Genomic DNA, 26,590 nt, shown 5'->3' with positions numbered 1-26,590 from the left:
GCAATTATGTTTCAAAAGAAATTAAAAACATTTGTGAGAATCTATGGGGATAAAGCATTCTGCTGATCGAATTGCTATTCAAATGACGTTCATTCGTATTTTTCAAAACTTTTAAATTAACTCCAAGAGCCACAACAATTGCACCTAAACATTCCACACATATGTGTATTATGAGCTGCCTAAAACTGAACCAGCTCATCAGAAGTACCCATACACTGTTTAATGGATTTACACAGGGTAGCGCACGAAAAACCAGCACGGAGTACTAGACTGCTGATCCACGCCTGCCAACTCTCATCTGTTGTTACGAAGCTGCTTCGACTACGTTTCTTATTGTCAGTGCGAAAACCAATACGACTTGGTTGAGAAGTGTGAAGGAAACTACTGAGCTAGATGTATCCTCTTCTAGAAATAAGAGTAATAGTGGAGGCGTACTTGTATACCGGTTCATTTTTGGAAATACGTCGTTTTCTTTGCAAAGAGCAGTATACGAGATTGGTCACGAAGTGACATGCAACGAAGTCAGTTGTAAGCGCAAAAATGAATCGACACCCATTCTTTCGTACAGCTGCTGCGATCTCGTACCTTAGAGCACGTATGACCCCGAGCCTAAAGAAGTCGACATGTAAATTGTCGCAAGTGAACGTTTCGCATAGGTCTCGTCAATGTAGTTTACAGCATACATTGAAGAAACCATATAAAATAAAATTGGTCCAAGAAGTGATGGAGGTAAATAAGGTAAAACGTGTGAATTACTGCTGTGGCTATGTAAAACAACTGACTACGGTTTGTTAGATGTGTGTTGAAGTCGGGTTCCACGTCAAAGTACATTTAAACTGCCAGAAAAGACACTGGTCAACAAACAATCCCCATGCGATTGATGAGAAACCTCTTCACGGTGGAATAATCTTGGTGTGGTGTACTGTGTCAGCAAATCAGATTGTGGGTCCCATTATATTTGAAGGAACTGGAAACACTGCTGTGTATATGCTAATCATTCCGGAATTATGGAGTTATATGCGCAATTGACTCACGAACGTACATATGCTGTCTTTCAGCAGGATGGGGCGATCTGTCACACTTCAAGCGAGTCAGTCTCATTCATAAAAGTTACATAGAAGAAACGATTATTAGTAAAGGATTGAGACCACTGCACTTGTCGGACCTAATAATTTGTGACCTTTGCCTGTGATACGCAGTCTACAGGTCTTTAAGGAGAATATTCGTAATGAAATTTTGAGAACTGGTGAAGCAGAATATGTATTAATATGTTTTCGCACCATACAGGTATCTGGACAAGAAGAGAATAGAAGCTTTCGAAATGTGGTGCTACAGAAGAATGCTGAAGATTAGATGGGTAGATCACATAACTAATGAGGAAGTATTGAATAGGATTGGGGAGAAGAGAAGTTTGTGGCACAACTTGATCAGAAGACGGGATCGGTTGGTAGGACATGTTCTGAGGCATCAAGGGATCACCAATTTAGTATTGGAGGGCAGCGTGGAGGGTAAAAATCGTAGAGGGAGACCTAGAGATGAATACACTAAGCAGATTCAGAAGGATGTAGGTTGCAGTAGGTACTGGGAGATGAAAAAGCTTGCACAGGATAGAGTAGCATGGAGAGCTGCATCAAACCAGTCTCAGGACTAAAGGCCACAACAACAACAACAACAACAACAATGCTGACTTGTGTTTTGGAATTTGGCTGTACGTCAGAAAGTAACGTTTCAAGCCCCAACATTTTAATTGAATATCTATTCATAGACCAAAAAAGCAAATACTCGTGCCATTTCGATAATTCAGCTAGTTGTCTATAAAATTGGGTTGTATGCTTATATGCTTGATACCTTCGCAAACGCTCTTCAGTCAGCGTAAGTTATTTAAAAAATAATATACACGTAGCGACAAGAACATGAAATTTTGTAAAACAATTGCACTTTTCGGTCATATGTGTGGTATCGAACTTAAAGAGGAAGAGGAACAGACAAGAACGACTTCATGTGGCGAATGTGAATATTTTGGGAGTAAAACTGGTATTGACTGAGCTAGATAGAGAGAGAACCATTCAAATATGAAAAGACGTTAGTGTAGAGCCACATCTGAGGGAAATAAATATAGGACCAGAAGACAATATCAGCATTTTGTAAGGATTCCAGGACAATCATTAGAAGTGGCAGCCATGAACTACGTTCCAAAAGGAACAAGAGTTAATGTAGAAACACACAGGAAGTAATATGCGTCGAAATGGGGGTCAATATTTATGGAGAAGAAAAAGAAAAAAACTGAAGACTGATAACTTCCGGAAGTTATGTGACAGATACAGTAAATTAACGCGTGTATGTCAATAACTTCCTAATTCTTAACGCTTTGAAGTTGCAGCCTTTTGAGAAATTGTACATCATACTCTAGCGCTCATTTCAGATTGTTTTCTTGAAAAGAACTTTTCCAAACTGTGTGGTTTTTCTCATTGATTATATGTCAGACGACGAGAGAAGTTGAATTCAAGTTCAGACTAGGCCAGGAATCTGAAAAGATCGAACAATCTTAGCGGCATGATACACACTTTCATTACAGTTCACTAAATATTTAAAGAGACACAGGCAATAATGAAAAGTAAAGCAGTCCTCCGCACTACACTTCAGTTCCACCTTCCTTTACTGGAAACAGCAAACTGCAACAGGACTTACGTTAGCAAATCTGTGTTTCATCAAAAGGCTCTAAGAACTATGGGACTGAACATCTGAGATCATCAGCCCCCGAGACTTAGAACTACTTAAACCTAACTAACCTAAGGACATCACACACACCAATGTCCGAGGCAGGATGGGAACCTGTGACCGTAGCAGCAGCGAGGTTCCGGAGTGAAGCGCCTAGAACTGCTCGGTCACGGGGCCGGCTGTGTTTCAACATATCATAATTGAGGAACATAAATTAAGTTATATTCCTTAGAAACCACGGCCGATGTATTGCACTTGCAACACACTCAGCAAATATACTCGAACCTCATTATTTGCGAAAACCTTAAATTTATATTACGAAAGACGTATTTATGCGCAAAATAATTGATTCATTGTGGAAAATCTGTTGCAAACAGAGATCTCCACTCACTCTCACATTCATTTTATTAAATTTCCAAAAGTTATTACTTTTAAACGTAAAACGGAAAATTAATTCCTCTAAAATGATCACAATATTGTTTTTAAAACAAATATTTTTTACGTATAACGGTTAGCATCGTCACGTGGTCGATCGTCATTCAAGGAAAATGATGATTCTCTACTAGTAACAAAAATTAGCTGTAAAAACATAGAGGTTACATAACGCAGTTAATGATTGTGTTGAGTAACATTTATGTCGAAAATATGTTTTTGCTATGATTGTTATCTACCTAACGTCCAGCAAGGTTCCTCATATTTAAAGAAAGATACTGCAAACTGCGAACGACTATAATAGAGACGTCAACACTGTGTACGCCGGACTAATTCTCCAGGAAGTAATCAAAGTCAGTAAGACAGATCTCTAAAGATGTCTTGATACCGTCGCCTAACGATTTGCCGTTTTGATACTAATAATTAGGCTATTTAAATAAGTGGATACTACCTTCTTAAGCATAAATAGTTGAATTAGCTGCAAGTGTTACCACATACGTTCAACAAGTAATGCTATCCAATTTATTTTCTTGGGCAATTTTGGTTGAAAAAATTTGGAATTTTTCGTGGAAAATCGCAGAATGTTACCGCTCCAGCCCCTATAGTTTCATGAAAATCCGATAGGTGGCGGCGCCTTCAGAAAGACGTTTGTAACGGAGGTGCGTACCAAGCAGAAGGTTGACATTTTGTTTTGGCAGAAAACGAGAGCATCGCAGACAATCACACACGCTTGTAGTCGTCTACAGAGGCCTGACAGTGAACAAAATCATGGTGAATCGTCGGGTGAGGCGTCTGTCGTCAACGCAACAAGATCGCGCAAACGTGACCGATCTCCTACGTGCGGCCACCCGCAAACAGCTGTGACTCTTGTCGTGTGGAAACGTGCGGACACTCTCATTTCAGGTGGTCAACGGATCACAATGAAGCATCTCGCTGCTCAAGTGGACGTCTCTGTTTGTGGTGCTCACACACACATCCACCAGTTGGGATATTCGAAGGTGTGTACCTATTAGGTTCCAATCCAATTAGCAGAATCACTTCAAACCAGAAACAAAATGGCAATCCATGGAATGGTGCCACACCACCTCTCCTCTGAAAAAAAGCCTCAAACCCGCACCCTCAGCCGTTTGAGTCATATAAAAGGTTTTCTGGGACTCTGAAGACGTCATGCTGTTTGATTCCTCCCTCTTGGTGCAACGTTAAACTCTGAAGCATATTGTGCTACTCTCAAGAAGTTGAAGAAACGACTTCAGCATGTTCGTCGCAACAAAAATGCAAACGAAATTTTCCTTTTCCATGACAATGCAAGGCCTCACAAAAGTCTGCACCTCTGAGAGGATATCACGAAAATTTAATTCGGTTGTTCTTCTTCATTCACTCTACAGCCAGTATTTCGCACCTTCCATCAGTTTACATCAGTGAAAGGTGCACTCCGCAGGAAGCAGTATGTGAATGATGGGGTTACTGAGGCAGCAAGACTTTAGGTTAGTCGTCGACCAGTAAGATAGCGAAAGATCGTTCCAATGAAAGGAGATTATGTTCTAAAATAGATTCTGTCGCCAAAAGAGTGGGTAATAATATGTTGTATTCGAATCCGAGTAAAGCTACCTTAAAAAAAATATGTTGTATTACTTTATTGAACGATCCTCGAACTTAAAAAAATTATCAAAATTTGATGTCTTCATTAAATTCTTTCTTTCCTCCTTCTGGTGAACTGTTCGTCTGTTCAATAAACGCTCTATTGATGGTAAGATAATTAAGTAATTAGAGCCAGTTTTCAAAGCAGTCAGCTGTAAAAAACATAAAAAATCAAATGAGGAGTAATAAGTTACACTCTTTCACGTTTGCAGCTCTGCGCCCAAATAATGAACATTTATGTACGAACTGTAATGTTTTAACATGGAGTGGAGGTTCTAAACTTACCGGATTTTATCGTTAACTGCAATATGAATTTCGGGCCAATGAAATCTGTGGTACAATAAATACATTTGGATTGCAATGTTTATGTTACAAATTCAAATGAGAACGCCCGCGAATAAATATCTCTTAATGATTTTATACCGCTGCTGCAGCGTCCAAAGCGGTTGGTAAGCGTATACATTGTTTTCGATTCATTTGTCGCTGATTTCTCTGCTGCTGGCGTTGGTTTAAATTTTACTGAAACAACAAGGGTTTGTATATAGACAGATATAATCATACACTACAGGTACGCCTTGTTAAAGCAGCAATTCTTCATTTCCTGCCAAATGTATCATGTGGCTGTAGTTTTGGTAGTTCATTACGTTAACTGTATTCTGAATAATTAATGCTCTTTGAAAGTCCCATGATTTTTGCCCAAAAATCTGTTTTTCGGTGAACCTCATTAATAACCCATTGTCTCAAAATGGATACTTAATCAGTGTGGTTTTCATTTTTGTCTGCTGCTAGTGTCTTTTAATTCATCTACTATTATTCCTTCTTTTCTATTTATGTGAGCTCATCTTTTACCTTACCCTTTAACAACATCTCTAACACATGCTAACACATATAACTTAGTGATAACTTTCCGTGGAGTCCAAGATTCAGAGCTTTTGCTAAAATTAAGGAAAATAAATAATCTGACTATTAGTTAACAGATATTTGTTTGAACATCAGTTTGCGTTCGGGAGAAACATATGAAAACGCGAGGCAGTTTAATACTAGGACTTATTTTTCAAGACAGACTGAAGAAGGATAAATATAAAGTTATAGCATTTCTGTAACTGCGAAGCACCATTTTAACAGAAGAAATATTTCACTTGATAGGTGTAAGAAGAAATTACAAAAATTTTCGGGAATAAATAAATACAAGTCACTGGAGTATGATATAAATAAGAATTGCAGGTAAACTAAGACGAAATGGCTGCATGGTGAACGTGAAGAAATCGAAGAAGAAACGATTATCGGAAGGAATTGCTCAGCAGATATATAAGTCAAAACTATCTTCGGTGAAGTCAAAAGCAAGGGTGCTAACATTAACAGCGCAACGGGAATTCCTCTGTGAAATGCACGAAAGAGAGAGAATAGGTGGAAAGAGTAAATTGAAGACATCTATGGATGGAACCAGTTGTTTCAGAAATACTTTGAGTATTTCTGAAACAACTGGTTTTCCAAACAGCAGTTAATCGGCGGCCCGAATGTTTTTCGTGGTTTGCACCTGAACTTTACGTGTGATGTACAGGTTGTGTTTGGTGGTTCGACATGGCTGACCTTGGCTGTTGTTTGGGGCAACCACGCTGATTATGGTGGCCTTGAAGCTCTTCCAGATGCTAATAGTTTGGCATTGAACACTTGGAGTATTTCTGAAACAACTGGTCTTTTGGCTAAAGTTCCTTATGGTACTCTTGTTCCAAGCATGCCATTTGTCTGCTGCTAGTGTCTTTTAATTCATCTACTATTATTTATGTGAGCTCATCTTTTACCTTACCCCTTAACATCTCTAACACATGCTAACACATGGCAGCAAGAGAGGAGAAGAAAACCAATGTGCACTCAGTGTGCATACCGGGGGGAGTCATTCCAGATGTGGAAAGGGTCCTTCCGGATGCCATAAAAGGGTACAGGGTGCACCCATCTGCAGGTGGTCGCTCATGTCGGCACAATGATGTGTGTCGCTATGGATCGGAGGAAATCCTCTCTGGCTTCCGGCGGCTATCTGATTTGGTGAAGACTGCCAGTCTCGCTAGCGGTATGAAAGCAGAGCTCACCATCTGCAGCATCGTCGACAGGACTGACTGCGGACCTTTGGTACAGAGCCGAGTGGAGGGTCTGAATCAGAGGCTGAGACGGTTCTGCGACAGTGTGGGCTGCAGATTCCTCGACTTGCGCCATAGGGTGGTCGGGTTTCAGGTTCCGCTGGATAGGTCAGGAGTCCACTACACGCAGCAAGCCGCTACACGGGTAGCAGGGGTTGTGTGGCGTGGGCTGGGCGGTATTTTGAGTTAGATGGCCTTGGGCAAGTACAGAAAGGGCAACAGCCTCAACGGGTGCGGGGCAAAGTCAGGACATGCGGGGACCAAGCAGCAATCGGTATTGTAATTGTCAACTGTCGAAGCTGCGTTGGTAAAGTACCAGAACTTCAAGCGCTGATAGAAAGCACCGAAGCTGAAATCGTTATAGGTACAGAAAGCTGGCTTAAGCCAGAGATAAATTCTGCCGAAATTTTTACAAAGGCACAGACAGTGTTTAGAAAGGATAGATTGCATGCAACCGGTGGTGGAGTGTTCGTCGCTGTTAGTAGTAGTTTATCCTGTAGTGAAGTAGAAGTGGATAGTTCCTGTGATTTATTATGGGTGGAGGTTACACTCAACAACCGAGCTAGGTTAATAATTGGCTCCTTTTACCGACCTCCCGACTTAGCAGCATTAGTGGCAGAACAACTGAGAGAAAATTTGGAATACATTTCACATAAATTTTCTCAGCATGTTATAGTATTAGGTGGAGATTTCAATTTACCAGATATAGACTGGGACACTCAGATGTTTAGGACGGGTGGTAGGGACAGAGCATCGAGTGACATTATACTGAGTGCACTATCCGAAAATTACCTCGAGCAATTAAACAGAGAACCGACTCGTGGAGATAACATCTTGGACCTACTGATAACAAACAGACCCGAACTTTTCGACTCTTTAAGTGCAGAACAGGGAATCAGTGATCATAAGGCCGTTGCAGCATCCCTGAATATGGAAGTTAATAGGAATATAAAAAAAGGGAGGAAGGTTTATCTGTTTAGCAAGAGTAATAGAAGGCAGATTTCAGACTACCTAACAGATCAAAACGAAAATTTCTGTTCCGACACTGACAATGTTGAGTGTTTATGGAAAAAGTTCAAGGTAATCGTAAAATGCGTTTTAGACAGGTACGTGCCGAGTAAAACTGTGAGGGACGGGAAAAACCCACCGTGGTACAACAACAAAGTTAGGAAGCTACTGCGAAAGCAAAGAGAGCTTCACTCTAAGTTTAAACGCAGCCAAACCCTCTCAGACAAACAGAAGCTAAACGATGTCAAAGTTAGCGTAAGGAGGGCTATGCGTGAAGCGTTCAGTGAATTCGAAAGTAAAATTCTATGAACCGACTTGACAGAAAATCCTAGGAAGTTCTGGTCTTTCGTTAAATCAGTAAGTGGCTCGAAACAGCATATCCAGACACTCCGGGATGATGATGGCATTGAAACAGAGGATGACACACGTAAAGCTGAAATATTAAACACCTTTTTCCAAAGCTGTTTCACAGAGGAAGACCGCACTGCAGTTCCTTCTCTAAATTCTCGCACAAACGAAAGAATGGCTGACATCGAAATAAGTGTCCAAGGAATAGAAAAGCAACTGGAATCACTCAATAGAGGAAAGTCCACTGGACCTGACAAAATACCAATTCGATTGTACACAGAGTACGCGAAAGAACTTGCCCCCCTTCTAACAGCCGTGTACCGCAAGTCTCTAGAGGAACGGAGGGTTCCAAATGATTGGAAAAGAGCACAGGTAGTCCCAGTCTTCAAGAAGGGTCGTCGAGCAGATGCGCAAAACTATAGACCTATATCTCTGACGTCGATCTGTTGTAGAATTATAGAACATGTTTTTTGCTCGAGTATCATGTCGTTTTAGGAAACCCAGAATCTACTATGTAGGAATCAACATGGATTCCGGAAACAGCGATCGTGTGAGACCCAACTCGCTTTATTTGTTCATGAGACCCAGAAAATATTAGATACAGGCTCCCAGGTAGATGCTATTTTTCTTGACTTCCGGAAGGCGTTCGATACAGTTCCGCACTGTCGCCTGATAAACAAAGTAAGAGCATACGGAATATCAGACCAGCTGTGTGGCTGGATTGAAGAGTTTTTAGCAAACAGAACACAGCATGTTGTTATCAATGGAGAGACGTCTACAGACGTTAAAGTAACCTCTGGCGTGCCACAGGGGAGTGTTATGGGACCATTGCTTTTCACAATATATATAAATGACCTAGTAGATAGTGTCGGAATTTCCATGCGGCTTTTCGCGGATGATGCTGTAGTATACAGAGAAGTTGCAGCACTAGAAAATTGTAGCGAAATGCAGGAAGATCTGCACCGGATAGGCACTTGGTGCAAGGAGTGGCAACTGACCCTTTATTGTGTGATTATATGATAGCGGAACAAACATTGGTAGCAGTTACTTCTGAAGTGGACTGACAAGGCAGCCAGTCCACAGTGACGGGTAGCCGAAAGAAAGGCACGCGTACACACACACGCCGACGGGCGTCAAGTACTGGAACAGGCTACGTAATTAATGCTATGAAGAAAAGTACGTAGCTGGATTAATACTTATCCATAATCAATCATTGTGGTACATCACTCTTGACTATACACAGGAGACTTTAATTACAATCACTGTAAGGCTAATGGCGCCTTGCTAGTTCGTAGCCATTAACTTAGCTGAAGGCTATTCTGTCTCTCGGCTAATGAGAGTGAAAGGCTTCGTACATCTAGTCGCTAGCTAGGTCGTCCGTCCAACTGGGGCGAGTGCTTGTTCGTATCACGAGATCTACCTTGTGGTGGCGCTAGGTCTGCTATCACACAGTGGCGACACGCGGGTCCGACATGTACTAAATGGACCGCGGCCAATTTAAGCTACCACCTAGCAAGTGTGGTGACTGGCGGTGACACCACATTCCTCCCCCGCAAATCGGCGAACGGTCGTGTGATAAGGCTTCCGCCTGCCGTGGGGAGGACCCCATGTTGACGTATGCGATGAGGTGGGGAGCCTAACAACAGGCGAGGCTGTGCCACCTGCACCCGGCCATTCGGTCCGAGGGGAGCTAGGAAACGCCTGAAAACCTAGTCCAGGGAGCACGTCAACATGCGGTGTATGCGCCCGTAATGAGACAGGAGGGGCCGAAGGGTCGACCTCCATTGCGTCGGGGTACCCGACGCGCGATGACGTCATGTGGTCCGGAGCGGGCAAGAGTTCCATGGTGGAGGACAGCTGGTCACGGGAAGCGATCGGCGGCGCGTGACCCTGGGAGGCGCTTGGCGGCTGCAGCGAAGCGTCGAATGCGGGCGGCGCCGGCGGGAGAACAGGCGGCGGCGGCGGCGGCGGCTGCTGCGGCGGCGCGTCGCCATGGGGCAAACTGGAAGGCATCGTCGGTAACACCTGGGGATGAGACGAGCCAGTAGATGGGTCCCCAGGGCGCTGACCGTACGGCACCGTCGCTGAAAGCAGACGGGGAGCGGCAGAACCCGTGCGACGACAGAGGCGCAGCTGATTGAGATGCCGACGCACCTCACCAGAGGCCCCCAAAACCAAGTACATCGCGCGGCCGAGGCAGCGAAGAATGCGCCCTGCGAGCCAACACCGTGAACCTCGATAGTTGCGATAAAATACAACGTCGCCTGGAGCAAAAGCAGGAGTCTGCCGCTGCACAGGAACCTGATGCGGTGGATGCAGCAAAGACATCAAGGTGCGATGAGGACGACCGTGGAGCAACTCAGCCGGCGAGCGACCATCTCGGGGCTGAGAGCGATACGAAGACAAAAAGAGCAACAATGCGTCCTCCCGAGAATGCGACTCTTTCAATTTCAACATCTGTGACTTGAAAGTCCGGACCAATCGTTCAGCGGCACCGTTTGACTGAGGCGAAAACGGCGCGGATGTCAGATGTTGAATACCATTGGCCTGGCAGAATGACTGAAATTCTGCGGACATGAATTGTGGGCCATTGTCGGAAACAATAGTCTGCGGAAGACCTTCAATGCAAAAGATAGCAGATAACGCTTGGATGGTGGCGGAGGACGTCGTGGAAGTCATCCGGACAACAAAAGGAAAATTACTGAAGGCATCGACAAGAACCAACCATCGAGCATTCCAGAATGGACCAGCACAATCAATGTGCAAGCGTTGCCAAGGGGAAGTGGCTTTTGGCCATGCAAAGACTTTCCGCGGCGGTGTGGATTGTTGTTCGGCACACGCCATGCAAGAAGAACACATATTCGTAATCGCAGCATCGATTCCGAACCAAGTACAGTGCTGACGAGCAAGTTGTTTCGTTCGCACTATACCCCAATGTCCTTGGTGAAGAAGCCGTAAGACAGAGGACTGTAACGAAAGTGGGACCACGACTCGGGACTGATCATTATCAGAACGCAACAACAAAACACCACGTCGAACAAAAAGTCTCTCCCTGTGAGCAAAAAATCGGCGAACCGACGGATCCTCGATCCGAGACTTTGACAAAGGCCATTGCGTAGCAACAAAACGCAAAACAGTAGCAAGGACAGGGTCAGCAGCGGTGGCTGTAGCTACACGACGAAAATCAATCGGAAACGATTCGACCACTTCATCGGTTTCCGAATCAATGAACAGGCAAGCAAGTTCAGAAGAATCGAATGCTTTATCCTCAGCAACCGGCAAACGGGACAACGCATCGGCGTTTCCGTGCTTAGCAGTGGACCGATAGAAGATATTGTAGCGGTACTGCGAGAGGAAAATAGACCAGCGAATGAATTTCTGCGCTGTACGTGGAGGTACAGGCTTGGTCGGATGAAAAAGCGATGTCAAAGGTTTGTGGTCTGTGATGATGGTAAAGTGACGACCATACAAGAAATCATGGAACTTAGTAACACCAAACACGAGAGCCAAAGCTTCTTTCTCTATCTGTGAATAATTTCTTTGCGCAGACGAGAGCAATTTGGACGCAAAGGCAATAGGGCGATCATGGGAGCCAACTTTGTGCGCAAGCACAGCACCGATCCCGAAATCCGATGCATCTACCATCAACAAAAGGGGTGTCTGGGGATCGAAAGGTTTGAGGCAAGTTTTAGAAAGCAACGCCGATTTCAACTGGCGAAAGGCGCGTTCGCATTCCGTCGTCCAGGGAAACGGAACACCTGCGCGGCGTAAGCGATGAAGCGGAGCTGAAAGAGAATAGGCATTGCGCACATTCACTCACACCTTGTGATTCTAAATCGTGTAATGGTCTGGCGACCTCATCACGCAATGCGTGGGGAACAGTGCGCGCTCTGAAAAATTTCGGTTGCGCGTTTACTTGCAGTTCCAAATGTGCTTCATAGTTTTTAGCGCAACCAAGCCCGGTGCAAAAATGTCTGCAAATTCATCACATAGACGAGAAACACTGTCTGAAGGCACAGTTTGATTCACTGATAGGACCTGATTTACAATAGACATGTTAAACAACTGAAATAAATCTAAACCAAACAAGTTCACTGCCGTAGAAGAACGAAGAACGTGAAATGACACAAGTTTTGTTTTTCCTTTATATGTTGCAAAAAGAGTGCACTGTCCTAACACAGGTATTGTCTGTCCTGAATAACTATGTAACTTAACATTTGCTGCACGTAACGGAGGTGCGCCCAGTTGTTTGTACGTGTCGTGATTGAGCAATGAAACTGCAGCTCCAGTATCGAGCTGGAATGGTATCACTTTGCCTTCAAAGTCTAGGTCCACAAAAAGTTTATTGTTCTGCTGACGACAAGAGCGACTCTTTTGTGCAATTTGAATAGACACTGGTACAGAATCACTTGCTAATGGACGTGATTTTCGGCGACGTCGACGCATAGTTTGTGTGGGACGAGCACAGTCACTGTTAGAGAAAGTGGCACTGGACGAATCGGAATTAACTACATGAATGTCCATGGGCGAAGGTCCACGAGCCTGAGTGTCCTTGGGTCGATTCCGGCGCGAAGAAAAGGGCCTGGAATGATTGTGAGTGCCTGATCGGAGCTTTTTCTGGCAAACACTTTGAACATGTCCTTTTCTATTACAGAAAAAGCAAATAGCTTGGCGTGACGGGCAGTGTTCACGCGAATGCCTAGTAGCACACCGCGGGCATGATTTCACTGCATTTGTGGGCTGGTGCGGCACACGTGACCTAGAGCGCGGCGGCAGCTGCGTTTGTTTGCGCGAGGGCAGTTGACCGGGCCGCGCAGCTCGCCCGGCTGGCCGGTTAATGTTACACACTGCTGGCGAAGTTTCAAAAGATTCCTGAGCACAGTCAAGTGTGTCCTGTCTATCCAATATGTCTATCACTTGTTGAAGGGAGGGATTAACTAGTTTCAAAATTTGCTCCCGTATGCGAACATCAGAAACGTTCTGTGCAATAGCATCACGTACCATTGTATCTGAATAAGAAAGACCACAGTCACAGTCAAAGGCACAGTCCCTAGTAAGTCCTAGCAATGTTGCTACCCACTCCCTATTCGTTTGACTGGCCGTACGTTTTGTACGAAAGAACGTATACCTTTTTGCAACCACATTAACTGTTTCTTTGAAATAGGCATCTAAAGCAGACAAAATTTCCTGGTAGGACAGAGTTGCTACGTCGCGTCGGGGAAACAATTTCACTATCACACGGTATGTGGACACACCGACACAAGAAAGCAAAAACGGCTGCCGCTCATTACCTTGAATTCTGTAGGCGGCGAGGTGGAAGGTAAACTGGCGGGACCATTCCCGCCAAGTCTCGTGGTTCGGGTCGTAGTGCCTAAAAGGCGGTGCAACGGCAGGTTGTGGCTGCGGTACCGGTGAAGCGGCGGCGGCCGCATCGATTTGAATGGCACGTTGACCCTGGACGAGCTGTCCAAGGGCATCCAATAACGCCTGCGTCTGCTGATTCTGCAAGCGATAAAATTCGGACAGTACATCTGGCGAAGCCATGACACAAGTAAATGTAAGCAATCAGAAAGAATACTTTAACTCGTCGCCAATGAAGTGGACTGACAAGGCAGCCAGTCCACAGCGACGGGTAGCCGAAAGAAAGGCACGCGTACACACACACGCCGACGGGCGTCAAGTACTGGAACAGGCTACGTAATTAATGCTATGAAGAAAAGTACGTAGCTGGATTAATACTTATCTTTAATCAATCATTGTGGTACATCGCTCTTGACTATACACAGGAGACTTTAATTACAATCACTGTAAGGCTAATGGCGCCTTGCTAGTTCATAGCCATTAACTTAGCTGAAGGCTATTCTGTCTCTCGGCTAATGAGAGTGAAAGGCTTCGTACATCTAGTCGCTAGCTAGGTCGTCCGTCCAACTGGGGCGAGTGCTTGTTCGTATCACGAGACCTACCTTGTGGTGGCGCTAGGTCTGCTATCACACAGTGGCGACACGCGGGTCCGACATGTACTAAATGGACCGCGGCCAACTTCCGTAAAATATCTGGGAGTATGCGTGCGGAGCGATTTGAAGCAGAATGATCATATAAAATTAATTGTTGGTAAGGCGGGTACCAGGTTAAGATTCATTGGGAGAGTGCTTAGAAAATGTAGTCCATCAACGAAGGAGGTGGCTTACAAAACACTCGTTCGACCTATACTTGAGTATTGCTCGTCAGTGTGGGATCCGTACCAGATCGGTTTGACGGAGGAGATAGAGAAGATCCAAAGAAGAGCGGCGCGTTTCGTCACAGGGTTATTTGGTAACCGTGATAGCGTTACGGAGATGTTTAATAAACTCAAGTGGCAGACTCTGCAAGAGAGGCGCTCTGCATCACGGTGTAGATTGCTCGCCAGGTTTCGAGAGGGTGCGTTTCTGGATGAGGTATCGAATATATTGCTTCCCCCTACTTATACCTCCAGAGGAGATCACGAATGTAAAATTAGAGAGATTAGAGCGCGCACGGAGGCTTTCAGACAGTCGTTCTTCCCGCGAACCATACGCGACTGGAACAGGAAAGGGAGGTAATGACAGTGGCACGTAAAGTGCCCTCCGCCACACACCATTGGGTGGCTTGCGGAGTATAAATGTAGATGTAGATGTAGATGTATTGTCTACTAGAAGAAAGAAGAAGTTAAATGCTGATGAGTACCTGTTTTTGTGGGCGAAAGTTGGCAATGGCAATTGTAAAATCAAGATCAACGATGACTGTATGCCGTATTATAGACAATAAAGTGTGTGCTGTCCTTTCCTTATCTCTGATCCTTATCTCCATCCGTTTTCTTTTCAAAAAATATATTCACTTTTTGTTTTGGTGGCAGTGCCGCTCTTGGTTGCTCGGTAGGCGGGTGACCTTGAACGGGACTTTGCCGCTGAGGAGGCTGCCTGAGCCGCTGGCCCTAGTTTTACTAGGCCCGCGTTGCGTTAAAATTAGCTGATGTAATAGAAGACGAAATAGGAGTCGATTCGGAAGAGATAGGGATCCAATACTAGAATCAGATTTAAAAAGAGTTTCGGAAAAATTATAATCAAATAAGGCAGAAGTTATAGATAATACTCTATCGGAATTACTAAAATCATTTGGGGAAGCGACAACAAAATGACTGTTCACGTTGGTGAGTAGAACGTATGTGTCTGGCGATACTTTCGGAAAACTTCATCCACACAATTCCGAATACTGCAAGAAGTGACAAGTGTGAGAATTATGGATCATGTTAGATGCGATCGGTATAACTTCAGAGAAGGTAAAGTCTCCAGAAAACAATTACGACCATGCGTGCCAGGTTTCAGAGAAGGTAAACGCACAAGAAAAATAATTCTGACGTTCTGGTCCATAAGTGAAGCAAAACAAAAGGAAAATCAGAACACCTTCACAGGATTAGTCGACCTGGAAAAACTGTCGACAGTGTAAAATGGTACAAAATGATCGAAATCCTGAGGCGAATAGGAATACGCAATAGGTATACACTGGTGTACATAACATTTACAAGAGCCAAGAGAGTGGAAGACCAAGGACGGACCGCCCTAATTAAAAAGTTTGTAGAAAGGGACACAGTCTTTAGTCGCTACTGTTCAGCCTTTACGTCGAAGAAACAATGAAGGAAATAAAAAGAAGGTTGAAGAGTGGATTTCAAATTGAAGATGAAATATTTCTATGATAAGATTTGCTGATGAGATTGCTATCCTCATTGAGAGTGAAGAAGAATTACGTGATATGTTGAGTGGAATGAGCAGTCTAACGGCTACAGAAAATGGGTTGAGCAAAACAGAACAACGACGAAAGTAATGACAAGTAGCAGAAATGAGAAAAGCGAGAAAGTTAACATCAGGATTGATGGGCATGAAGTAGATAAAGTTAAGGCATTCTGCTAACTAGGAAGCCAAAAAACCCGTGACAGTCGGTGCAAAGAGGACATCAAAAGCAGAGTAGCACTGGCTAAAAGGGCATTCCTGGCCAAGAGAACACTATTTCTTTTTTTGTTTGAGTCATCAGTGCAGTCTTCTGACTGGTTTAAAGTGACCCGCCAGGAATTCCTCTACCGTGCCAAACTCTTCCTCTCAGAGTAGCACTTGCTGCCTGTGTCCTCAGTTATTTCCTCGATTTATTGCAATCTCTCTTCCTCTACAGTTTTTGCACTCTACAGCTCTCTCTATTATCACAGAAGTCATTCCCTGAAGTCCTAACAGATGAACTGTCGTGTCCGCAGCTCGTGGTCGTGCGGTAGCGTTCTCGCTTCCCACGCCCAGGTTCCCGGGTTCGATTAGTTAGGCTTAAGTAGTTCTTAGTTCTAGGGGACTGATGACCATGGATGTTAAGTCCCATAGTGCTCAGAGCCATTTGAACCATTTTGAACTATCAACCTGTCAGCGTTTTCCATATATTCTTCTCCTCTCCGATTCTGTGGAGAACCTCATCAATCCTTACCTTATCAATCCTCCTAAGTTTCAACATTTACCTACAGCACCATCTCAAATGCTTTGATTCTCATCTGTTCCGGTTTTTCCTCAGTCCATGTTTCACTACCATACAATGCTGCTCTCCAAACCTACATTCTTAGAAATTTCTTCCCCAAATAAAGGCCTGTGTTACATAGTACTAGACTTTTCTTGTCCTGGAATGCACTTTAGCCAGTCATAGTTTGCTTCCAATGTCGTTCTTCTCCGACCGTCATTGGTTATTTTGCTGCCTAGGTAGCAGAATTTTTTAACTTGATCTATTTCGTGACCATCAATCATGATGTTACGTTTCTCGCTTTTCTCGTTTCCGCTACTTCTCATTACATTCGTTTTTCTTCGATTTACTCTCAATCCATATTCAGTACTATCAGACTTTCATTCCGTTCAGCATATCATATAATTCTTCTTCACTTTCACTCAGAATAGCAACTTCACAGTGATTCTCATCATTGATATCCTTTCACCATAAATAGACGAATTTTAATTCCACTCCTGAATCGTTCTCTTATTTCCATCATCGCCTCTTCTATGTACAGACTGAACAGTCGGGGGAAAGATTACATCCCTTTCTTACACCCTTTTTAATCCGAGCCAAACTTATCGTCATTTAATACATCTTCAATTTTCTTTTTCATTTTTCTGTATATTATTCTTGAAAGCAACATGGATGCGTGAGTTGTTAATCTGATTGTACGATGAAATGTCTCCAACTCATACAGTCAACACACCAATGATTTTAGAAAATCTGATGGAATGTTATCTACCCCTTCTCTCTTATTTGATCTGAAGTCCTCCAAAGCTCTCTTAAATTCTGATTCAAATACTAGAGCCTCTATCTCTTCTAAATCGTCTTCTGTTTCTTCTTTTATCACATGAGACAAACCTTTTCCCTGATTGAGGTTTTTAATATACTATTTCCACCTTTCAGCTCTCTCCTCTGCGTTTAACAGTAAATTTACTTTTGTGTCACCACCCTTGCTTTAAATTTCACTGAAGGTCGTTTTGGCTTTCCTATACGACGGGTCAGACCTCCCGACAATAATTTCTTTTTCGACTTCTTCGCGTTTCTCATGCATCCATTTCGTTTTAGCTTCTCTGCACTTCCTATTTATTTCATTCCTCAGCGACTTGTCTTTCTGTCTTCCTGATGTTTCATAAACAATCTTGTATTTCTGTCTTTCAACGATCAACTGAACTATTTCTTCTGCTACCCATGGTTTCTACGCAGTTACCTTCTTTGTACCTGTGTTTCTCTTTCCAGTTTCTGTGATTACCCTTTTTAGACATGTCCATTCCCCTTCAGCTATACTGCCTACTGAGTTATTCCTCATTAGGGTACCTTCAGCCTTTGAGAAGTTTAAGCGTGCTCATCATTACTTAGTACCTATGTATAAAACATCTTTGCATATAGATTCTTCCTGACTAATCTCTTAAACTTCAATCTGCTCTTCATCACTACTATCCTGGATAAACCTCACAATACAGTATCTGATTTCGGAGTCTCTGTCTGTCCTTGATGTAATCTACTGAAGTCTTCCCGTTTCATCCAGCCTTTTCCAAGTATACCTCCTCCTCTTGTTCTTCTTGAACGGAGTATTCGTAATTGCAGAACTCAATTGCTCTTCCTCCTGTCTCACTCCCTGTCCCAAACACATATTCTCCTGTAACTTATTCTTCTACTCCTTCCACTACAACTGTATTACAGTCACCCACGATTATTAAATTTTCATCTCCTTTTACGTACTGCATTACCTTTTCAGTATCCTCATACAGTTTTACTATTTATCTTCAGCCTGTGGCGTCGGAATGTATACCTGTATACCTGTACTATCACTGTCGGTGTTGGTTTGCTGTCCGTTCTGATCAGAGAAATCCCACTCACTCTCTGTTTCACCTGCCTATTCATAACGAATCTTCTTCCCATTATATCACTTTTCTGCTGCTATTGATATTGTCCTATACTCATTCGACCATAAATCCTTGCCATCTTTCCATTTCGCTTCACTGACACCTAGAAAATATAGAGTGAATTTGTGCATTTCCCTTTGCTGATTTTCTATCTTCCCTACCACGTTAGAGCTTCTGAAATACTAGGCCCCGACTGGTAAAACGTTATCTATTGTTGGTTAATGAATCTTTTTGTGATGGTCAGCTACCCCTTGGCAGTAACCGTGTGGAGATCCGAATGGGGGACTATTCCGGAGTCTGCTGCCAATTGAGAGATAATCATGACACTTTTTTCAAATACAGGCCACATAAATGCTTTGACGTAAAGATAAGCAGAAAGAATTTAAAAAAATATTACCATGAGACCAGATCATTGAACCAATAATGGAAAGAACTAAAGCACCCTCACAAACACAGAAAATTAAACAAATAACAAGAAAAAATAATCATAATTAAATTCAATAAGGGCTGTGGGTACACGTTATGTGTCTTTCATGCTGTGGTTTCCTGTGCCTTCCGCATCTTCATGCTGTTGACATAGGGTTCAATTTGAGGATCAAATTTCTGGATATGTAAATTTGGAGCACTGCATTGTATGGTAGGGAAACATGTACAGTGGTGAAACCGGAACACAGACAAGGGAATGGCTGATGGCCTTGGCTTTTGCAATCGAAATCAGCGGCGTTTGCATAGAGAAGCCTGTGCTAACAGAAAAGCAGTGTTGCGTGAAATAACAGGCGTAGTCAATGTCGGACGTACGACGTACATATCTGTTTGGACAGTGCGGCGCCGGCTGCGGTGGCCGAGTGGTTCTAGGCGCTTCAGTGCGGAACCGCGTGACTGCTACGGTCGCAGGTTCCAATCCTGCCTCGGGCATGGATGTGTGTGATGTCCTTAGGTTAGTTAGGTTTATGTAGTTCTAAGTTCTATGGGACTGATGACCTCCGATGTTAAGTCTCGTAGTGCTCAGAGCCATTTCAACCATTTTTGACATTAATAGGCCATGGCAGCAGACGACCGACGCGAGTGCCGTTGCTAACAGCACGACATCGCCTGGAGCACATCTTCTGGGCTGGTGAACATATCGTTGGACCCTATACGACAGTAAAATCGTGGCTTCTGCAAATTAGTACCGATATCAGTTGATAAGAGTTGATGGTGGGGTTCGAGTGGTGAGTAGACCCAACTAAGACATGGATCAAAGCTGTAAACAAGGCACTGTACAAGGTGGTGGTGTCACCACAATGATAGAGGGTGTGTTTACATGGAATAGACTGGGTCCTCTGGTTCTACTAACCATTCATTGACTGGAAATCATTGTGTACTTGGAGACTACTTACAGCCTTTCATTGCCATCATGCTTTCAAGCCACGTTTAAATTTTTATGGATGACAGTAAGCCATATCACTGAGCCATAATCGTTCTTAATTCGTTTGAAGAACTTTCTGGAGAATTTCCGTCAATGATTTGGTCATCCAGTTCATCCGACGTAAATCGGACAGACATTTATGGACATAGTTGAGACGTCAGTTCGTGCACAACATCCTCCACCAGCCACTGTTTGGCTATTATTTACTGCCCAATTTTTCTGCTCTGCTGTTCCAACGACTTGTTGAATCCATTCTGGGCAAAGAATATCCGACACGATATGATGTATCTCACGATTTTTGTCACTTCATTGTATAATAATGCGCATCTTTGCGACAACCGCCTTTTGAACCGACCATAACTTGCCAGTGCGTTCCTGCTGCGTTGTCTGTCTCAACCGCTCGACTGCGGTAGGAAGTACAGTATGCGTTTCCTACCATGTCTATGGCTAGTTTTTGGAATAAACGAACTGTCCGACGGTGTATTAGGATCTACAAGAGAAACATCTTCAAGGTCAGTTTTCAATAAATTATTTATTGTTGCGAAAGATCCAAAACTGGTATAAAGAAATTTTTCCCCATTTTCTGAATCGCTACGTCTCTATAGTGATGCTGCTATACTGAATCGGCGACTTAGGTTTATATATCTCTCCTACCCCATATTATTCCCTCAAAATATCTCATTGATATTCCAGTTCTATGTTTTCCTCGCAGCCACAAGGAATGCATATCCTCTGATAATGAAACTGCTCTTCACATCTGGAGGAAAGATCTGGTTCCGAAATAACCAGACGGTACTTGTAATTTTTTATTGACTTACGTGTAGGAGTATTTTCTTACGACAAGTTAGCGTTCTCTTACCTCTGGACAGTGCGTAACATCAAAAGGATTTTTTACAGTGCTTAGGAATGTGTTAACTTTCACGCTTTTCTCGTTTCTGCTACTTCTAATTATTTTCGTCTTCGTTCTATTTGTGCTCAACCCATTTTCTGTACTTGTCAGACTGTTCTTTACACTCAGCATATCATGTAATTCAGACGAACGAGGCTTCGACAGCACGTCGTACTGTAAGCGAAAGATATGCCGCTTCCACAAGTCACGACCAGATAAGTATTGTAGTTCCTTCACCATCATGGAGGGAAACGGATAAACGTGCGTCGCACATACAGCATCTGTGTCTTCCTTAGTATATTAGCCAAGAACATCCTCTCCGAACTTGGGTTACGTAAAAAGCTCTACGTAAGCCAAATTTTTCCAGTATTCAGACTTTGTAGAGTAAGTGAACGCCTTTCATGTTCTATCGTTGCGTCCCTGAATTTTGTCAGTAACAGACTTCCAATTGGGGACGCCATTTTCAGTGGACAACGATCAATAATGATACCAAGAGACGTATGCCGATCCAGTGCAGTAGCCCGTGGAACAGCAGCGTCATCAAAACGTCGCAAAGTAAGAAGACGGCATTTACCTTCATTAAGTAGTGCACCAGGTCTGCGACAAAGGTCCTTGCGGAGTAGAACCATCACATCAACTACGTGTGCACGAACGGCTATTGCCTCTCCGGAAAGCGTCCAGCCTTTCAGCTGGGATGCCTGAATCCGAAGTAGAGGCCCCAGAGACAACACAAAAAAGTCAATGTCAGCGGGCTTCCTTGAGGCACTTCCCGAAGATTGTTTATTGAGGACTTCAGTTCGCTAATAACAACCACAGAAGCTGAAACACCCAAAGAGTTTAGAGAGCACTCCCGTATGTCAATAGTAAAGCCAAAAGTCTCCATAATCCGAAGCAAAGAGTCGTGAGTATCACGGTCAAATGCTTTACCAAAGTCTTTTTTAAGACTTTGGGCACAACATTTAGACGTTACAGCAGTGACCGAAATTTTGTCACGACACTCGACTATATGCAACCAAGTACACGCAGCTGTGATGTTTTGCAACTATCGTCCCCATCAGAGCCGGCATTCTATTGTTAACTGCCCTTGCCACAGACTTATAATCGAAGCTTGATAAAGTAATTGGGCAAAAAGCTAACAGGGGTAGACATTTCAGGGCATTCCGGATCGTAAACGTAGCACCCAACACAGGCCAAAAATCAAGTAAAATTCGTTGGGAATCCATCCAGACCAGGAGACTTTTGAGGAATATGTCCTTTATAAATTTGTCATCTACGTCCGGCGGGAGGTTGATCACTCGAACAATGGTATTGTCAATTTCAGCATATGCGAGTGAGTACATATTAACGGAATTATCGCGATGCTTTAACAGAACTTGAGAATCATGTCGCGACAGCAATCATTCAACGTGGAAGGGGATCCTTCAATTTCACTTAAGACACGTACTCGTCCGCGGCAAAATAAGCGGAGTAGAACAAATCAGCTTTAAAATGAACTGTATCTCAGGCCACGGTGGATTTCTACAGACCCTGGCAACACGTTTCGAGTTGTTTTATGGAAAGTAAAGCTCACAGCATTTATTAGTGGAGTACGCGCGGAAACTATGGTAGCCATAAGCCATAGCCGGGCGGCCGACTCTGCCGCAAGTAGACGAACTCCAACAAACAATAAGGCGCTGGGGGGGGGGGGGGAGGGGGGGGGGCGCTACAACTCACTCGCCAAACGGAACGGTACTGACGAGGATAGCTCGACACTAGCGACGCTGCGGCAAGTTAGATAAACAGAACCTTCCCGCTCAGCGCTCCAAGCATAACTGAACTCAGCTAAGGAGGTGGACTGAAATTCAGGTGACTGTTATATAAAAAATGAGGTTCTGCACAAAAAAGCAGGAAAGAAATAAGTGGCAAATATTGATAAGAGAAAGGAACAGGATGATAGATGCGTTAAGACATGTTGTTGTGTAAGTTATTAGCGTTACGATTAATTCTATTTCCTCTTCCGTCAGGACGGATAATCGCATGTCCTATGTCGTTAGAGTGTTGTTATTCAATCATTTTCAAATCTTACATTCTTTGTTTTATACAGTTCTCCTACGTCATTATACTATTCGATGATTAAGCATTTATTCTGAAAGTTTCTTTATCTAAAATGAGTATTGAGAATTCCTCTCTGATCATTCCTCGTGTGTACGTACACATGTGTGTAAACCTTAAGAACGAAGGTAGCTTTTGAATTACATGCCACTGCCATGAGACATAGCTCCATGATACTTGAATCGTACACTGAAATAACTGCTACAATGTACTACAGAAGATAACTGAAAAAACATACGCAATGCGTCGAACAGAAATGACACTGCTGTTCAAGTACTATAATTACACCGAAGTCACCGCAATACATGATTGCCGCTGGACATTATAAAAGGTAGGACATCGTTATTAATAGAGTCTACAATAACCATGGACAGCAATGAATGCTGTGCAAAGTGCTCCCACTCTGGCCACGGAGCCGATAGGGAGTTCTACTGATAGGGCGTTTCATACGTCCACCAGTGCATTTGACAACTGGTGGTTAGTCGGTGCTGGTTGTGGACTTGCTGAAGTAAGTCTAACCACCGCATCCAAGACGTGCTCGATCAGATTTAAGTCGAGGGTGTGGACAGGTCAGTCTACTCAGCGAGTATCCTCTCATTCCAAGAGCTTCTCCAAGTACGCTGGTAGATGTGGTCCCGCATAGTAATCCATAAACTGGCATTCAGGGCGGAATGGAATGAGGACAGTGTTGAAATAACGTTGAAGGCTGAATGTATCATGTTCAGAGATTTGGAAGTCAGAACGCCTATGCAACAACATGCCTCCCCGCACCACAACACCTTGATCACTGAAACGATCAATAGGGACATCGTTGAACCGAATGAGAATGACCTTCGGATCTCCTGTGTGCAGAGAAAGGAGTAAAAGCATACTATCAGCTTGGCCCCACCATTCGCTTTCCACTCTCCACTACCCCGTCCAGCCAATCACAAAGTAGTATTAAAATGAGGTACTATTAAAGTGTGGCAGCAAATCACAGCGTAATATTTTAGTGGGTATTGAAGTGAATCTCAGTATATTGATGAAATAACGCAAGTGTACTTGAATTTGTGCCAAATCCAAATATATGGAGTCTTTTGGAGGACATTGCGTAAGTTTCACCAATATTGGCGTCATGTTCAATGATATTTGGGTAAGACAGCGATATGCCTCTCAGTTGTGTACACACACACACACACACACACACACACACACACACACACGCGCGCGCGCGCGCGCGCGCGCATTTTCGTGTTCAAAAAAATATCAATGTGAATTTTTGTGACAAGTTCAAGAAAATGTAATTATTCAAGCTTCGCCGTAACTAAGACACACACACGTAAACGTGCACAGAGAAAACTTTTACTTTTTCAGGTAGATATATTTTTCGAGTATTTATGTCTAAAAGTCGTGTAAACAAAAACTGTTTTCGCATAGTACTTGAAAGTGTAATGTAACTGATATTAGCTTTATGTTTATTTGTAACAAAATCATACCTTATCATCATTCTTCAGGTTGTAGTCACCCAGTACGAGAGTATTCAACAGATCCAGAAGTGAGAAGCACTTATCACTTTTTCCGAAAGTGGTATTTTCCATTTCGTTATTGTCGAAACTCGGTACATCTTACAACAAATTGTATGCTGTACTTTCGGCACAGCATATAGAATCGTCAAAATAGTTTTCGATAAGAAAGAATTACGACAATCAACTTTACAAAAAGATTTGCATTATTAAAAGTAGGGTAGAGAGCAGATAGGCGGAAAGAATTCACTGAAGGTCTCTAAGAGGAGACGACTGTCTGATGGTTTGATAAAAGGTGAAATGGGAGTGCACTTAGAAGACATGGGGCATACAGTATTAGACTACGTGTGTTACAGTCCTAGTAAAAATGTGATCAATGAAGGCTGGAGTGATACATAACATTCTTTCAGAATTTCTAAAATCTAGGATTGAAGTGGTCGATAAATTTCTTCCGACAGGTATGTCCAGGTTTGATATTTAAATGATTGTTCAAGTACGTGTGTGGAATCCATGTGGCTGCAGACAGATGATCGAATTGTAAAACGACGTGATTTAAACGATCCCGAAAACAGTAAAAGCGGAGAGTAATGAGATTTACCTGATCCGAGTTGCTGGCATGGTACGATACAGAAGATTGGAAAATAAAATTGAACAATTGTAAGTGCCGATAAATTTGACCTTGAGAGAATCATGACGCCAGAGACGTCGTTCTGACGTTGCGCTGAACAACGGAAGACGACTAAAGAAAGTAAAACATACTTTCATAGGATTTGTCTACCTAGAAATAGCATTCGGCTGTGTAAAATAGTGTAAGAAGCTCCGAATGCTGAAATAATTAGGAGTAAGTTGTGGGAAAATGTTTGAAAATTTGTGGTAAGATGTTACGGGACGAAACTGCTGAGGTCACCGGTCACTAAGCTTACACACTACTTAATCTAACTAAAACTAACTTACGCTAACAACAACAACAACACACACACACACACGCCCGAGGGAGGACTGTAACCTCAGACGGGGGAAGCCGCGCAAACCGTGACAAGCTGCCACCGACCGCGCTTCTACTGAGCGTGGGCAGCTGTGGGAATAGACGGTAAATTTACAACACGCAGAAGCACCAACAGAGGGGAACAGAATAGAATACTAAGAGAGTGCTCGGATTCAGAAAGGCGTAAGAAATTAATGCAATCTCTCGTCGCTACTGTTCATCTCTTATGTCAAAGTGATGGAAATGAAATAAGGCATCAAGAATTGGAATTACAATGAAATGAAATGAACACCCTTAGCTGCTTACAGGAGTTGACTTACGTCAACGGGGAAAGATGAAAATGTGTGCCCCGACCGGGACTTGAACCCGGGATCTCCTGCTTACATGGCAGACGCTCTATCCATCTGAGCCACCGAGGACACAGAGGATAGCCCGACTGCAGGTATTTATCTCTGGCACGCCTCCCGCGAAACCCACATTCTCAACGTATATATTCTCTTAGTATATATCAAGAATTGGATTAACTCTCAGAAATCGCCTCTAATGAATAAACAGCAACACGAACATGGTGATGTAGATTAAGATTAAAGTAAACGGAGCCCAAAGAAACGAGGAGTAGCAGAAACGAGATTAGTGACAAATTTAAGATCACAATGCCGGCCTGGTAGTACAAAAAATTAAAGAATTCTATTACATCAGAAGCATAACTGAGTTAGATAGAACTAGCAGTGCAGCATAGGTGGATAGGGTTTTCTTACCCAAAAAAATGTTTAGTGATATGAAACATCAGCTTTAATTAGATGGAGGAATTTCTAAGTTAAGGAAGAAGTGAGAATGCTGTATAGTAGCGCTTCTCTGGCACTGGGAGGTGGGTGCACCAACAGGTCAGAAGGATTGATGGTAGGAAAAGAAAATTCCAGGTACCTTGCGAATATACACTTAACGAGGAAGTGGTAATCCCAAGAATTTCACCAGCATAACAATAAAAATAAAAATAGTAGTGTTCCATAAGTTTCGATAA

General features: G+C 43.2%; 1 protein-coding gene and 1 non-coding gene across 2 annotated transcripts in view; one reads left to right on the top strand and one right to left on the bottom strand.

The window, feature by feature from the left end:
- The window catches only part of LOC126412934 (head-specific guanylate cyclase-like), a gene marked incomplete at its 5' end in the record, with an annotated part of 516,083 nt that overhangs the window by 437,319 nt on the left and 52,174 nt on the right, over positions 1-26,590 (top strand). The window lies entirely within an intron of this gene.
- Trnat-ugu (transfer RNA threonine (anticodon UGU)) lies at positions 25,915-25,988 on the bottom strand. Its single transcript has one exon. It is a non-coding gene; the product is annotated as a tRNA-Thr (tRNA).

This window comes from Schistocerca serialis, chromosome 7 (assembly GCF_023864345.2).
Source record: "Schistocerca serialis cubense isolate TAMUIC-IGC-003099 chromosome 7, iqSchSeri2.2, whole genome shotgun sequence".
Lineage (NCBI taxonomy): Eukaryota > Metazoa > Arthropoda > Insecta > Orthoptera > Acrididae > Schistocerca > Schistocerca serialis.
Note: the sequence above shows the minus strand (reverse complement) of the source record. Positions and strands in the feature narration are given on the sequence as shown.